Source organism: Sapajus apella, unplaced genomic scaffold (assembly GCF_009761245.1).
Source record: "Sapajus apella isolate SASKATOON/1434 unplaced genomic scaffold, GSC_monkey_1.0 scaffold4, whole genome shotgun sequence".
Taxonomy (NCBI): Eukaryota; Metazoa; Chordata; class Mammalia; order Primates; family Cebidae; genus Sapajus; species Sapajus apella.
The window spans coordinates 33,210,609-33,228,723 of record NW_022436944.1 but is presented as its reverse complement, the minus strand read 5'-3'; the positions used below and the strand labels follow the sequence as shown (position 1 = coordinate 33,228,723).

The following is an 18,115-nucleotide window of genomic DNA, read 5'->3' as shown; positions in this document are numbered from 1 at the left end:
GGATTATCAACCCACAGAAGGGAAGTGACTTGCCTAAGGTCAGTCAGTAGCTCACGTGTAGCAGAGCATGGCTTGTAGCACAGATTTCTGCCCTGCCTTGGGCTTCCTATGAGTTTTGTGGGGGTGCTGAGAAAACGCTCATTGTTCAAGTACTTTGATTTTGAATTCACTGGGGCACATGGCTTAGCTATTCTATGAATAGCTTACATTTTGATAATTTTATGGACTGTGTATCCCCCAAATTCATGTTTTAATCTAATCTCCAATATGATAATATTTGCAGGTGGGGTTTTGAGAGCTAATTAGGTCATGAGGATGAAAATTCCTTCTAGAATTTGTCCACCAATTCAACTTCTAGTATTTGTCCAACTTCTAGTATTTGTCTATGTTGTTATCTTTCTGAAAGGCAGTTTGGCAAGATCTATAAAAATGTAAAATGTATGTATACTTTGATCCAGCAATTCAACTTCTAGTATTTGTCTAACTGCCTAGCCATGAAATGATACATGCACAGAGATACCCACTACAGGTTTGTGTTTGTACAGAAAGACTGGAAATAACCTAAATACCTATCAGTGGAAGACTTGTTAACTAATTAATTATTAGGAAATTAGATAGTAATACATGTTAACTGTGGAATACCATATGATTTTTAAAAAATGATATAGTAGTTGTTTTTAATGGAAAGATATCCCTGACATTTAAAACAATTCTGACCATTTATGTAAAATTGTTTGTAAATATATGCATGTATATGAACATGCAAGGTGTTCAATAAAATCTTAGCAGTGTTTTTGCCAAGTGATTTTTTAGTTTTGTTTTGGCATTTTGCTGTGTCGTTTGAATGTTTGTACAATGATCATGTCTCATTCTTAAACGTCACAACAATATTTAAAACATGCATGGTCCTATTGACCAAATGTTTGCAGCATCATCTAATTAAGTCAGAGCATTAAGTGGGTAGAGAGGATTGGACATTGCTTTCATAGAGCATCTGTTAACTGTATAAGCCTTGTAAAACTAGGGGATATGACTACAGAGAGGTGTCCTTGTTCCCTAGGAGTTTAAAGTTTAGAATAATTTCAAGGCAATATGTTACTAAATAGGCATACTGCACTTGTATGTGAAATATATAAGTACCCACAAAGGAGAAATTTTATAATGGCATGTGTTTTCAGATCTATCACTTTACCTTGAGTGTTTACCCAAATATGAAAGGAATATCAGTGAGTGCTTCACACTGAAGGGAAGGGATTTGGGCACAACGTGTAGACCTCCAGTACCATTTAACTGGGTGTTGCTGCGAGTTTTGGCACTTATTTTTTGAAAGGAACTAGTAGTTTCCTTCATTGGCAATTCATTAGGTATCTTAAAAACCTGCAATTTAAATCTGATAGCATGGACAGTGAGTCTTCTAGATGGCAGTGTTGGAAAGAAAGTCCAAGAAGTATTTTCTAGGAGAAAAGGTCACTTATTAGGTCACTTTTGCAAGTAAAATCAGTGCTTAGTCATTCCTTCATGCAGTTTTTCTTTTCTGGTGTTTCTTCAGGAACGTCATATTTTTTGACATTGGAAAATCATAACCTATTAACCCAATGCATAAACAATAGCTAGGAAAGCATTTTAGAGTTTTTGATAATTTTATTATTCTCTGTTAACATCTCATTCTTTATTGTAATTTTCTTTAGGCTCAGAGAATAAAAACATCTGTCTCTAGCTAATGGACCAGTAAGATAGTCTTTTGGGTCAGTAGAATATGAGCCTGTCATCAGAAGAATCCGGATAGATTTAAATAATTTGGTTAGTGAGCTTAAATCTTTAATGTTCTGTGCCACGCATTCTCCTCTTTTATTGTCTTATAAGAATTTGTGCTAAGAGGAATCTTTGGAAACATTCTAACCCAGGACACACAAACTGCCTTAGAAATCTGACGTAAATCTCATATAAAATTTACTTACACATAATTAAATTTGTTTTAGTCTAAAATCTAAGGATGTTATTTAATGTCAGTTCATTTCCACAAAGATTTATTAAGCTTCTGTGGATTCAAGTGAGAATGGAAGGAAAAGGATTGGAGACAACTCTTCTGAGGACTTTTGCCAATCACCTGAGCAATGTGAGCTTCGGCACTTTCAAGTGAGATCATTCAAAGATGTTACATGTTTTTCTCCCTCTAGGCCTTCGTGTGTATGAGTGGAGTGTTGAAGTTAACCAGGCCATGATTTTGCCGAGTGAGCAGGTCCACACTAGAGTGGGGATAGAGTTCAGTGTGTATGGAAGGGAGTGGTTATGACAGCTGAATGTGGAATTTAAATTGACTAAGGAGATGAGTTTGGACATGAGGAGGGTGAGGTATAGTGAAAAGGTGTAGTATCCAATGGGTTGCAGGTCTCAGTGGGGTCAGAGACTTGCTGAAGTTGTGGTATCAGAGGTGGGAAATTGACAAGAGATGTTGGTGGTAGGAGAGCAACGTGGAGAAATGTCAGCTATGAACTAGTGTGTGACCTTGGAGTGAGGACAGAGGACAGGGACTGAAAAGCCATAGTATTGGAATTACCATCTGTGTGGATACTGAATTCACCTAGAGTCATGGTCACACAGGAGTGATAAAGAATGACAGGGAACCAGGAACCCAGATCTTCCCAGAATGAGGGAGAGTGGACAATACAGTCTGATTTTGTGTGATTCAAAGCTCAGGATTTTACAGAAGAAGAAAGGAGGGACAATGGTATAAATGTGATAAAGATAATTCACTCCACCTCTAAGCCTCGAGGTTCGTAGAATGTGTGGAGAGAATAGTCACCACATAAAGGTGCTAGAAGTGGGGCAAGCAGTGGGATCTTGCTGATGACTAAGTTCCAGAGAGCACAGGGAAAGGATTTCAGGCACTGGGGAAGGGTGGGTGATAGGGTCAGGAAAAGGAATGGAAAGGGCCATATAGCGATAAAATTTTAAGGTTGAGAAATGACTTGTGAATCCTTGAGGGCTTCTCCTAGTATTGTTAACAGAGATAAAAGATGTAATTAAGTTAGTCCTGGTATTCTCAAGGCTATTAATTTATAGAGTGGAATGGAAGGGTGGACAGCACCCAGGGTTTTGGGTCTCCCACTGGAGTCCTGCTTGAGGGGGTGGTCTTACACAAAGCACACAGGGCTCCCATTTAACCCCAGCCAGAGGAGGGGCTGCCTTAAGACCAAGCATTCATGACCCCTGTCCAGGGAAGTATAATGAACAACGGAGGTCCTGGAACATTCTCATGCTTTATTCAACTTTGTGTATCACTTCACATATTTCACCACATAGACAGCATTCTCTTGTGCCATGTTTCTGATTACTTTGTGCCCAGTGAGGACTCCTCATTCATTTATTGCTTCTTTCCTTCCCAGTTACTTGTGTCTTGTGTTTCTTTTGTCTGGACAGAAGAAAATTGTAGTGTCTGCCAGTCTGAGGGCAGAGTGTGTGTGATAGTGCCCTATAGGACTCTACTGAATTGAGATACTGTCTTCAGGAAGGCCATTTGGTCTACAAGTTTTCACTTCTAGTGACCTAAAAAGCATTCAGTTCTATTTTCTTGTCACTCCAGAAGAGATTCCACAGTACAAGCCAAAAGAAATTAAATACATGAAGTGACCTTTAAATAATCTATATTAGAGAAATTAATTTGTGTTTAACTCTTTGGGTGCACAAGATTTAAAATTCAAAATAAACTCCTTAATAAGTTCTTACTGTCTCCTTGTGGACAGGTGCTAGTTCTTTATTATCCTTATTCTTTATGTCATAGTCTGTTGAGCTCTAAACATACTTGTATAAATAAAGAGGTTCAGGAAAGATTTGCCAAAAGGACTTAATTTTATTTCTAATTTCTCTTTCTGGAATCCTGCTTCCTTTACAAGGATATTGCACAGAAACATCATTTTATGAAATACTTGAATTGTTTTAATCGTTTGTTTTTAAAGGTCCACTTTGTATGTAAGAGGACTTCTTAGATTTGAGTCATAATTTTCAAAACATAGTGAAGGACCAAATGGGAATATAAAGGTTGCTTAGAGAAATAAACCTTTTTTTTTTTTTAATGGACAGTTACAGCATGTGATAGAGTGATAGACTGAAGTGGTAGACTGAAGCAGGGGAAGATAATGTTGATGAAATTATGATTTCACAGGTGCCCCTTTCTTCCTTACAAATAATCTATCCTAGAGATCACTTATGCAGTATGTAAATAATAAACACAGCCAAAGTTGGTTTACTGGTCTTTTTTTCCAGCCAGATCTTTACACTGACACTTCCTCCCATAGTTGGATGGATTAAATTGTCACTGCATTTTTTGTGCTCTGTGTATTATTTTTTCAATTTTGTAGACTCCAAAAGTGTGGTTGTGTATAAGGATATGTACATATATACACTTATACAGGTAGACACACACACACACACACACACACACACACACAAACTCTCTCTCTCTCTCTCTCTCTCTCTCTCTCTCTCTCTCTCACACACACACACACACACACACACACACACACACACTTCCATATGCAGAGAGACGCCTGACTCTTGGTTCACATAGTTTTCCATTAATCAGAATGTTGCCTATTGCCTTTTCCAGCTATGGTAGATAACTAAGTTTACTGTAAATGTAGTTGTATTTGGCCAGTTCTTTATATTTTGCCTCACAGATAAAACAATCAAATTCGTTTTAGGAAATCATAAAGTCACAGTTCTCTTGAAGAGGGATGTAGCATCTTGTTTTCTCTTTGTGGCTCAAGTCTGATCTCTCCACCTCTGACCTAGTTTTGAAATTTCGTAGCTCTAGTTAGTACAAAAGAAACCCATTTTTTTTTCATGTTCCAGAAACAGGTTCCTTCTTCCAAAACAAACAAACAAACAAACAAAAAAAAAATGAAAGGACCGCAACATAAGTTGCTTATTTTCTAATTAAGAACATCTATGCTGCATTTAATTGATAGCTTCTCAACCTTATTTCCAGCAAGTTGTTTTATTCATAACTGGGCCAATTCTTACTAAATTTTAAATAATTTATGTCCATATGGCATTCTAGTGGTTGTAAGCATTTGTACATAGCATTCTAGGAATGAAAATATCATTTTAAAATGGAAATTACAATACCAGCATGTGCCTGTTTCTACATAGTTCAGCCATTTTCAAGGCTTAAAGTGGGTGGGACCACACATCTGAATTTTTCAGTATAATTGTGGGGTTATTAATGCATGGCAATTTTGGTTCTATGAACAAGGAAATAGACTGTGCTGGAGTTTCTTCTGTAGTGGGTAAGTATATCCTCTAAGTTAAGTGTAAGGATTCAAAGCAACAATAGTTATGTAAAGCTACTCTTGCTTCATTAGCATGGTTTCTTTGAGGATTTTATTGTCATAATTCTTCACATGTACTTATATTCCAATTACTTTACTATATTTGTGGCCCAAACATGACATTCCTTACTAGTTTCCCATTGATTTACTTAGACTCATATTTTCTGTGAAGTAAAGACCTTCTTGGAGCTTGGGATTTAATTGATGTTATGCTGGGATAACTACCAAGTTCATTCCCATTGCCATCTGGTATGAGCCCCTTTAGTCTTGTGTGTGCCTGCTTGCACAGTGATCTCTTCAGTCAATTTTGTATTACTATATTGTTGTTTATAATGTACATCTCATTTATTTTATACCTGTTCTAGAAAGGATTTAGCATTGTTCACAAAGATGCATAAAATATAGCAACTTAAAATTTAAGCGTGTAAGCAATAGAAGAAATAAGGAAAAAAGGCAGGATAATAAGAATGGAACTTGAAAAGGGCTGAGAAATTGCTGATTTTTAGGACTGCTATTCATGCTTTTGCGTGAACACATGTGAAGCTTTGGGCATCATAGAAACCATTCAGGAAGGATCTCTACTCCGTTATGTAATATCCTTAGTATAGAAACAAACCATTTATTTTCCCTTTTCTATAGTTTGATCAGTGTTTGTTAATTTTTAAACAGTTAATTTATTACACATAGAAGAGCAATTATAATGTATATGTTATTTATGAAGAATAAAATGCATACCCTCTGCCTAGCTTAAAAATAAAACATAACCACTGGTTTTGAAGCCCCAATGTGCTCTCTACCAATTGCATTTCTCTCAGTCACCTACTAGATATAATTAATATACTACAATTTGCAGTTATTCTTTACTTTTGTTATATTTTAACATCTCTTTACAAATACTTAAGTACAAATGAAATTATAACATGCATATTTTTTCCTGTGATCTTTGCATCTTGTGCTCAGCACTGAGATTCATCCATGTTGAAATTTGTACCTATAGTTCATTTTCACTTGCGTCAATGTGTCCTACTTATCCTTTCCCTTATGAACAACAAACGATGCTATCAATATTCTTATTTGTTTCTCCTGGTATGACTTACTTTTGTATGTCTTACATAGGTACATATGTGTGAGACTTTCTCTAGGTTTTAGAATTACCAATTTGTTGTGTCATGGGGATAATCAGCTGTGTATATTAAGCTTTACTAGATAATGCCGAATTGCTTTCCAAAGAGATTTCTGTTCTCACTACTGTAAGAGGAGCTCTTGTGCTTCACAATCTTATGATACTTGGCATTGTCTGATTTTTTGATATTTGCCCATCTGGTGGATAATTGATGTATTCTTTATAAAGGTATTGCTAGCCCAGAAGCCTGGCACCAGAGATGTTATATATTTCCTTCTCATCTTATTCGGCAGACCTTCCTTCACAACTTCTCTCTTGTCCCTGAAGTTTTCCTTCATGCTATCCATCTAAAGCTTGACTACATCTCACCTGCTTTAGCTCTATTGATAGCATTGTTTGTTGTTCATAAGGGAAATGATAAGTAGTACACATTGACACAAGTGAAAATGAATTAACTATAGTTACAAATTTCAACATGGGTGAATCTCAGTGCTGAGTTCAAGAAGCAAAGATCACAGGAAAAAAATGCACATTATCATTTCATTTTTACTTAAGTATTTGTAAAGAGATGCTAAAATATAACAACTTGCTTACATTAAAAATTTAGAACAGATTTTCAAGTGTCTTCAGTCATGGTCCTCTGTTAATTAGCCCAACACATAAGTACCTGGTATATGCTAAGGTAAGTACTTTGCTCTCAGAGACTTCTGTGTAGCTAGGGTGGAGAGGGCCAATAGGGCTGTAAACAAATATGTGATAAATTAAAGTGCTGTGAAGGAAACATCAGGTGCTGAGATGGTGAATAACATGGAAATGAACTTTAGCTGGTGTCTTAGTTTTGTGCTGCTGTAACAAAATAAGCTGGGTAATTTATAAGGAACAGAAGTTTGGCTCATAGTTCTAAAAACTGGGAAGTTAGGGTTATAAGGAACAGAAGTTTATTTGTCTCACAGTCCTAAAAACTGGGAAGTTAATATGTACAGCAGCAATAGAAAAAAAATAGAAACTGGAAAGTCTAAAAGCATGGTTCCAGCATCTGGTGTGGGTCATCCCATGGTGGAAGGCAGAAATGAGCACATATGACTGAAGAAATCAGACTAAACTCATTCTTTTATCAGGAGCCCATTCTTGTGGTAACTAATCAACCCCGAGATGATAACATTAGTACATTAATGTTATCACCTCTTAAAGGTCCCACCTCCCAACACCGTTGCATTGGGGATTAAGTTTCCCACTTGAACTTTGGGGAATATACTCACATCATAGCAGATGGTATGGTCAAGGAAGGCCTCTCAGGCAGGTGAATTTAGCTGAGACATGACCAATGGGAAAAGGTTAGCCAGGTGTTGTAACTTGTATGTGTGGGGCAGGTTGGACGGAGAGAAGGAAACAGGCAGCACTTCATGCCAAGAGGTTGAAGTGTGAGGAACTCAAGGCAGTATAAGACTGGCATGTTTAATAGTTGTAAGAAGGCAGATATGTCTGGAAGGCAGATGTGAAGAATGGACTGAGGATCATGATTGAATGAATATTTTGTGTTCAAAAAAATCACAAAATTTTAAACATTTGCAGCATCTGTTACCTGTGAGGATACAAAGTGGGGTCCTTGCCCTCTAGAAGTTGTTCATAATCGTTTGGGGTGGTGAAGCACATAAGAAAACTGTTAGTACTAAATGCCAAGTGAGCTGTATAAAGAAGACATGTGTTATAGGATTAGAAAAGGGAGAAATAATTGTGGGCAGAAGCCATCAGGAAAGGCTTCCTAGGGCAGCTGTGAGGCTCAATACTGACAGGGAAGGATAAGTAGAAGTTAAGTCGTAGGGAATAGAGAAGGCATTCCAAGCAGGACAAAATGGTGTACATCCATGTTTCGATAGAACAAAGGGAGACTGGGAGGTGAATTTAGAGAGAAAGCCATTGCCAGATTGTGAAAGCCCTGGAATTACCTCTCTTCCCTAAAGATGGCACCATCGGTAGAGTAGTAAACGGACACACTTCACCTTTTCATGAGGATGGAGCTGATGGCTCTGGTTTAGAAGACTTTACTAGGAATGCAGTTTCTTTACAAACAGTAACTTTGCATTTATGATTGCAGACTAATTTTGTTGGTCCTGGATTAATATCTTACAGGTTACATGGTTGATTTTGGTTTGACATTGGGTCTTTACATAAGAGAACCAGTTCTTTTTTTTAAAATAACCTAAGAAGTGATTAGACAAATGCATACCTAGCTAACAAAATAAGGGCACTTTACTCCCTCAGGACTCCTTATGTCAACAATAGTGCAAGGAAATTGTTGAGGCAGCATGCATCTGGGGGACTGACTTATTTAGTTTAGCTGGGATCAAGTCACATCTTTTAAGATCCTGTAGGAATATAAGGTCCAGCTCAGTATAAGTCCTTTTATTTAAAATCCAAGCCCTTCTTCTCTATACTTGATCCTTTATTTAATACCCAAACTCCTCCCTTGGCCTGCTTTTAAGGTAGAATTAGTGATATCATGTGAAGCTCCTGGCTTCCAGCTTCCTTCATTTCTTAAGACTTTTTATTAATATTTCTCCATTATGCCTGTAGCCAGGATTGGTGCATGGTCTGTCAAGCCTTTGTCTGTCTATTTGGTCAAAGTCCAGCTGTATAATTGTCTCACCTCACTCTTATGCTTCCAAGAGAGTGTACATTGTTCAGTCTCCTTGTCTGCTTTTCCACAGTATTTTGTATACTTACATATTCTTTAAATGTGTTCATTTAATATATCCTATTTGTATTCACTAATTTTACTCATGAAATGTCATTCTAAATTTGTCATCTTCCTATCAGAGCCTACTGCTGTATTTTTTGCCCAGTTTTCTCTCATGACGCAATACCATAAACCTTACCTCATTCGACAGTGAGGAAATGTCCATGAAGACCCTAAACAGTACAGAGCACTCGATTCTTTTCCTGCTCCCTCTGGAAGCGCTAGGTAACATTGCAGTATAATAATCATGGTGGGTCATTGCCAGCCTTACTACATCTTTTTTTCCAGATGTTTCAAACATTTTGATAGCCTGCCATAGTCACAAAGTTAGACCCTCAAAGTGCCCAGTGTGAGATATTGTATCTTTCTTCTGGAAACGCTCTGGTCTTGGGAGAGCAGGGCTTACACAATTGAGGGCAGGAGAGGAGTGCAAGACTGGCTTTATCAAGTTATCTCTGATATAAGGCAGCTCAGCTTTGGTAGTTGCAGGGCTGTAGTGTACCTCCTGCCACTGCCCTTCTCTCCTCTTAACTTGTGGGCAGTGAGCTAAACTAAGGAAATTTAAAGGTGGATTCTCCACTGGAAAAGGCTTCAAACTCTAATGCAACCTATGATCAAGTGCTGCAAATACAGATATAAAAGAAACATACACTAATCCCTGAAGTGTATTTATTAAGAAGAGAGCGTGATTTAAATCTCGTTGCAATATTTTTTTTCATACCAAGGATTCATTCTTTATAGCAAAGCAATGTCCCTGTCCTGGTAGGCGACCCACAGAAAAATCACTTTGTTTCTCCGAATACGGTAAACTCCTTACAGTGAATGCTTTCTCTGATTTGTGTGTGTGTGTCTGTCTGTGTGTGTTTAACAGTCTCTTGTCATTAAATATGAATTACATTCGGCGCTGAAGATGGGTGTGAGGGTGCTAGGGTACTGCAGCTATTCTGCTAGGGTACAGTTCTGAACCTTCTGTTGCCTTAAAAATAAAATCAACATTTGCTGTCTTCAGTGAACTCCCATTGAGGAGATGGGGACACCAGACAGCTAACTAATGCAGGTCTGATCTCATTGAAGGTAGGAGCTCAGGAATTTTTGGTTATCCCCTCTCTATGTTACCAACATATTGTACAGTGCCTGGTGTGCAAAAGGTGTCCAGTAGGAATTCACTTCTTTGTTGTTTGGAAATAATTTCAAAATTTTAAATAAGTTGCAATATAGGCTATACCCATATACACTTTATTGTGTGTTTTAGTTTGCTAGGGCTGCCATAACAGTGTATCACAGACTGGGTGGCTTCAACAGCAAAAATGTATTTTGTTATGATTCTAGAGGCTAGAAGTCCAAGATCAGGGTGCCAGCAGAGCTAGTTTCTTCTGAGTCCTCTCTCCTCATCTTGTAGATGGCTGTTTTCTTCATGTGTCTTCACATGGACTTCCCTCTATATGTGTCTGTGTCAAAATTTCTTCCTCTTATATAAACACCAGTCATATTGGTTTAAGGCCCACTCGAAACAAATCATTTTAACTTAATTAACTCTTTAAAGACCCTGTCTTTAAATATAATCACATTCTGAGGTTAGGACCACAACATGTAAATTGGGGCAGGAAAGTTGTGTTGACTTTTTTGTTGTTGTTGAGTTGTGGGAGATCTTTATATGTTCTGGATATTACTCCTTTATCAGATATACAACTTTCAAATATTTTATCTCATTTGATAGGTTATTTTTTCACTCTACTGATATTGTTGTTTGATGGACAAAAGTTTTAGCATTTGATATAGTCAATCCCATTTGTCTGTTTTTACTTTTATTGCTGGTGCTTTAATGTCATATCCAAGAAATCACCAAGTCAAATTCCAACATTACATTTTCTTCTGGGGGTTCTACAGTTTTAGAACTAATGTTCAGGTCTTTAATCCATTTTGAGTTGATTTCTATATATGGTGTAAGATAAGGGTTCAACTTCATTCTTTTGCATATGGATGTCCAGTTTTCTTAGCACCATTTATTGAAGACAGTCCTTTGGTGTTGGTACCCTTGTTGAGAATCATTTGGCCATACAGAAGGAGCTTATTTCTGGGCTTTCTATCCTGTTATAGACACTTACTTTTTAAGTTTACCATCATTAGGAGAATCCTGATGACATTTAGGAAAGGGATCCCTGCAAATGGCATCTAAAGATATTCACACAACAGTGAGGCCAATGAGGTAAAAATAATTAAGGACAGATTTTTGGAATTAATAAGTACTTATTTTGATAAATATAAGACTATTAAAATCTGTCAAGTAAAATATAATAAATCTCAGTATAATCAGAGAATGGGCTATTCTTATTAAGGAAAATCTGTTTACCTCAGGATTTAGACAAAAGTGCTTTAGTTTTAAACCTTAATTAATATAAAATTATTAATATATTAAGGATAATTCATAAAGGATTTCACAAGATCATGGGATTATAAATCTCTTGTCAATTACTACATTTACTGTAGAAAAAGGGGAACACAGAACACACGTTGCCAAAGAATACCCCACGGAAGTTATTTGCTTTTGGTCTTTACCACATACCTGATGGTACTTTTTAAAGCAAGCCTTCTTTTTAAATAACAGCTTTATTGAGTTATAATTTACATATTATAAAATGTACCTTTTAAAAATGTAGAATTCAGTGATTTTTAGTATATGTAGAATGTTGTGCAACTATCACTGATATATTTCAGAACATTTTTATCATCCCAAAAGAAACCTCATACCCATTAGCGGTCATGCCCTCCTACCCTCTTTCCCTCCAGTCTCTGACAGGCACTAATCTACTTTATATCTCTGGATTTGCCTATTATGGACAATTCCTATAAATGGAATCATTCTATATACAGCCTTTTGTATCCAGCTTCTTTTACTTAGAAAATGTTTCCAAGGTCCATTCATGTTGTAGCATGTATTAGCACTTCATGCCTATCTATTTAAATTGACAGATGGAAATTACATTGTTTTTTACAACATGACATTTTGAAATATGTATATATTGTGGAATGGCTAAATTAAGCTAATTAGAGTATGAATTATCTTACATAGTTATTTGTGGTAAGAACGCTTAAAATATACACTCATCAAATTTGAAGTATACAGTACATTGTTGTTAACTATGACCACTTTGTTGTATAATAGGTCTTTTGGATTTATTAGTCCTGTCTCATTGAAATTTTGTATCCCTTGAACCAACATCTCCCCAGTTCTCCCTTTTCCCAAGTCCCTAGTAACCAGTCTGTTACTCTCTGCTTCTATGAGTTCTCCTCTTTTATTATAGATTCTACATGTAATTGAGATTGTGTGGTATTTTTCTGTGCCTGACTTATTTCGCTTAACATAGTGTCCTCCAGATCTGTCCATGTTGTTGGAAATGACAGGATGTTGATTCATTCTCTCTCTCTCTCCATGTGTGTATATATATATACACACACACACACACACACACACATATACATGTGTGTATATATGTATATGTATAACATTTTCTTGATTTATCTGTTGGGAGTCATTTAGGTTGATCTCATATCTCATATCTATTGTGAAAAATGGTGTAATGAATATGGGAGTGCCTATATCTCTTCTACATATTAATTTCATTTCCTTTGGATATATACCCAGTAGTAGCATTGTAAGATCATATGGTAATTCTATATTAATTTTTTGAGAAACTTCCATACTGTTTTCCGTAATCACTGTACTAATTTACATTCTCACCAACAGTATGCAAGAGTTCCTTTTTTTCCACATCCTTGCCAACACTTACCTTTTATCCTTTTGATAATATTCATTCTAACAGGTGTGAGGTGGTATCTCATTGTGGTCTTGATCTGTATTTCCTTGATGATTAGTAATGCAGAACATGTTTTCATGTTTGAAAATATGGTCATTTGTATATCTTCTTTTGGGAAATAACTCTTCAGGTCCTTTCCCCCCATTTTTTAATCAGATTATTTGTTGAGATTCATAGAAATTAGTCAGTTTTTCCCAAGTTATATAATTAGAAAGTAGTAGAGTTGGAGTTTCAAGTTATTTGTACCTGTTTCCAAAGTTGAGGCAGGTTTTTTGTTTTATTTTCTTTAAAATCATAGTCACAGAGAGTTGAGTGAATCCGATTTCTTGATACATGGAACCAAGAAATAGGATTTTGTTAGGCTTCCTCTTGATTGTTTACTTAAATATTTATTTCCTTTAATTGTCATATTTCATTTGATTTCCTACCCCCCAACAAGCAATCACTTTAATTGGTTTTCATGTACAGATGCTTTTCAATTTATAATGGTGTTATATCCTGATAAACACAATATAAGTTACAAATGTTGACAGTGTGTTTAATACACCTAATCTACTGAACATCATAGCTTAGCCTACCTTAAATGTGTTCAAAAACACTTATAGTAACCTGGAGTTGGGCAAAATCACACAACGCCTATTTTGTAATAAAGTTTTTATAAAGAATTTTTAATCAAAATCCAGAGTTCACAGTACATTTTCTACTGAATGTGTATCACTTTTGCAGCATTTTAAAGTAAAAAAATAATAAGTAGATCCCTCATAAGCCAGGAACCACTCATATATCTTTTTGAGTGTATTATAAAATTTGTATTGTGTTGTATTCATGTATTAGAACAAGTCTTATCTCTTTTTTTCCCACTAAGCCTTGCAGTTTTAGGATCTGTCCATGTTGCTATGAGTACATCAAACCTGCTGCATCTCTTTGCTATGCTTCTCTACAGAGCATCCACCACATTTTTACCCTTTTATTCAGCCAGTGATGCTCACTCAATTCCCTCAAGCTCCCCTTCCCCACAAATAGTACTGCTGTCAACAGCTGCTTTTGATTGCACGTGAACATTCCTCTGGGAGATATACAAGGGAGTCAAATTGCTGGGTCATAATTAATTTGACTAAGTAATAATGGATTGCTCTCCAGAATGGCTCTACCAGACTTCCCTCCACTAGCAGTTCCTGTTTTCCCAACACTCCACCAATGCTTGGCATTATCCAGCTTCCTAATTTTTGCTAGGTGAATTGCATAAAATGAAATCTTGGGGGATGTTTTGGGCATTTCTTTGATCACCAGTGATTTGACATTTCTTGCTATTTTGCTGTGATTTCTAGCAAGTGGAACAACCCTACTGAATAATAATCCTAACCCTTAAGTCCAGATCATCACTATTTTTCTGTTGTTGTCCTTCATTACTCCTCCTACTAAGCACATCCTCGTGGTTTTTCCTTCTCTGCTGTAATCCCTCCTCCCTGGCACCTATCCTTTTATCTTTTTGGTAATATCCATTCTAATAGGTGTGAAGTGATATCTCATTGTGGTTTTGATCTGCATTTCCTGAGAAAAGATCAGAAAAGATCGCTGGGGAAAGATGAGAAGCTATTTAACCCATCCTGTGTTTTGATGCTATGGAGAAACAAGGAGATTCTCCTGCTTTGTACCAGCAGTGAATCAAAGAAACATTAAACTATTTGAAGGGTGAGGACAAAGGCACAAGGCCACAAGCAAGTGACGTTCCTTTAGAACACAGCTTTCAAGGAGAAGCAAGTGAATGGGCTGAAAGAGTGAGGAAGCATAAGACAGATTGCTGGTAAAGGCGTCAGGTGGTATGTGGAGAACATTAAGGTCCAAAGGAAGGAGGAGATGATCCACAAAGGAAAGTCGTGCTGAGTAATGTGGGGACTCTCGAGATTTGGGGAAGGAGGAAGGCAGGAGAAGGATTTAAGATAAAAATCTAGATTCTAGATTTTTAAATACATGTACTTTTAATAAGTCCAAACTCATCAAAATACATACTTTAAATGTGGGCAGTTTCTGTTTTTCAGTTATGCTTTGATAAAGCTAAAAAATAAAAAATAAGGAATTTTTCCATAAAAGTAGGTAGAAACACTAATAATGGTAATAATGTTTTTTGTGTGTCTGTTTCACAGTTTAGCATTCTGCTTGCACTTCAAGGAGTCAAGGATGCCACTGCCATCATTATTCATGTAAAGAGACCATGATATAGATGGGGAGAAGGACTTCCTTGAGATCTTTTGGAAGTTAAGATTGAAACTTGGATCTTGAAGCCCAAGTAGCTTATTGCCTATTTCTGTAACAAGATGTTGGAGATTGGGCAGGAGTGCTTGGGAGAAGCAGTTGACTATAACAGGAGGACAGAAAAGAGATAAAAGGAAGAGAAAAACTGCAGATGCAGAGTGTGTAATAAAATGTAAGCTGCTCTGCCCTTGAAGTTTATGGCCTATAATCTTCCACTTTAAATTGTTCCTTCAGATTTTTCTAGTGTAAATAGGTTGAGAATATTAGAGCTGATTACATTTTCAGTTCTCTCGTCTACCCATCCTCATTTGGCCAAAGGCCAAAAGACAGTTTTCCAGATTGAGATATAGGAAGGCTTTGGCAGTGGGCAGCAGTCCTTAGCCCATCTCTGCCGTGGGGCTCAGTCTCTTTGGGTTGCGCCACCTTTACATGTTAGCTGGAGTCAGGGTTAGGTCACATACAGGAATCCAGATCTAGGGATAAGCCAATCAAAGGAAGAGAAATCAAGTGCAAGGCCAATAAATCAGAATCAGGTTACCACATCAATGACAGCATTGACAGCACTCTGAGCTGGGAGGGCTGAGGGCACTGCCTCAGTTCCTCACATGAGATAGTCATGCTTGAGCCCAAAAGCAGATAGGTCCAAGGCAAAGAGACCAGGACTTGTGGGGCCGAGGCTCAAGTAGTTTCTCGTGCTTTGACTTGCTGGGCCAGTCAAAGACTCAGACAAAGGGCAAGAGAAGTGAGCAAGTGGGTACCTGGCTATTTGGGACCATGCTGGCAGTGAGCAGGAGACGCAGCTGTTGTTTTATAAATTGTTGCAAACAGAACACTCCTAAGGTCTTGGGCTTTATTTTTGCAGAGACGAAAAAGGGCCCATTTAATTGTGCTTTGTTATCCTCCTACTCATTTTTTTTTTTTTAATTGTAGTGATGGCAGTGGTGTTCAGCCAGGAGCCAGTTATATGAGGTAGGGTTCTGCCCAGGGAAGGTGCCAGGGGCAGACAGTGAGGCAGGATGTCCAGGCTACCTGGGTGTCCCGAGGACACCCGGAAACATCCATTTTAGTGAGTTGTCTGACTCGGGAAGGTCAGCACTCCACTCTCCCTAGTTTGTTCTTGGGGCGAAGGATGGATCTTGTGAAATCCTGAGCTAAATCAAAGGCTAACTATCCCCAGGAGGGATGTTTGGGTCACATTTCCTCTCTGAAGACTACTTCCACAGTTTTCAAAGAGAGAAGGCAGAAATGAAAGCACTTTCCCCTTTCTATTTGTGCCTCTAAATTCCCCTACACCTTCAGTCTTCCTTTGGCCAGGTAACTTCCTGTTGAGTCGGCCAGCTTCCCTCTGCCTGCTGCTTAGGTTTATAGGAGAGATGGCGCATTCAAGAAAGGACTCTAATCCTTGTCTTCTGTGTATGGAGTAAATAGGTACTTGGCCAGGATTCCCCGAGCTCTTGCTTCCAGGCTCACTCGTTTGCCTGCATTGTGAGGAAACAGGCAGTGTATGTGTGCATGTATGTATTTGTATCTCAGATCTTTGTTTTCAGTGATTCACGTGTGCTCCTGAGTTGCTTCTTGTGAATGACAAGATATATACTTCCCTATTCTTCTCAGTCCTTTGGGACATCCACTCATTTTATATCACCTCAGGGATGGCTCCAGGCTTCGGACCCAATTCTTGAGTGTTAGAAGACAGGTTACTTCCAAACAACAAAGCACTGTCTGATACTCCTGTGGCAATCAAGTAATGCTCTATAAAGCTACTTTGTAGAGCTGAACTGAGTGGCTAGGGTCTTTGTAGAGCTGAGCTAAGTGGCTAGGGTTAGATTAATTTTGCTTAAAATTAACAAGTTACAAGGCTGTAACCCTCTGAGAAGCCACAGAATTATTGGTGATACTTTCAGTTTTAATTATTGATAGCAACTCAGTAATTTAAGTAGTTAATCAACTCAAGAATAAATACAACTTAGCAGGAAGTAATTAAAAAATTGAGATGTTTAACTGAAAGGGATTTTAAGATTAGAAGTTATCTGTTCAGTCAGAATAACTGTACTAAATAATAACATTATTTACCAAGTATAAAACATTTTTGTCTCTTTCCCTCTCTGATGCACACACAAACATATTTTTATCATACTTGGATCTTGTAGGAAAAAACTGATCATTTTTTTCCTACAAGATGATCAGTGAAGGGACTGATCATTTTCAAATCATGTTTCCAACAGATATGTATAGAAATATTATTTTGTATGTAGTTCTCTGCTCAAAACTGTAAGAGTGTTAAGATGCTTAAAACATGATTCTTCCCTTTCAGAAACTTTCAGCCATTAAATTGAGAAGAGAATAAAAATTTGCAAAATAAAATAATAGTTGTATAAATATTGAATTCAATGGGAAGTGCCAGTGGTATATAATTAGATTCTAGAAGAATGGAACAGACAGCTGTGACTTGTGAAGGGAAAGACATAATTGGTGACTACATTTTACCAAATCATTTATTTCCTCCTGGATTTGTTCCCTTTGTGTAAAGAGGGGCCTTCAACCCTGGTCAGATGAGGTGAAATATGCAATGAATATACATTTATCTGGAACTTTGTCCAAATAATGGATTTTTCCAAAAACAGAGTTACATAAATCCTCTCAGTGATTCTTTGGGGATTGTTGAGATGTTCATGGTTACTTTTATTTTGCAGGTGCTTTAGTCTGTTTGGGTTGCTGTACCAGAATAATATAGACTGGGTGGCTTATAAACAACAGAAATTGATTTCTTACAGTTGTGGAGGCTGGAAGTCCAAGATCAAGGTGGCAAGCTGATTGAGTACCTGATGAGGGTCCGCTTCTGGTTTACACATAGCCA

General features: G+C 37.3%; 1 protein-coding gene across 2 annotated transcripts in view; it reads left to right on the top strand.

The window, feature by feature from the left end:
* Positions 1–18,115, top strand: part of TMEM108 (transmembrane protein 108) — a 357,015-nt gene that overhangs the window by 29,569 nt on the left and 309,331 nt on the right. The window lies entirely within an intron of this gene.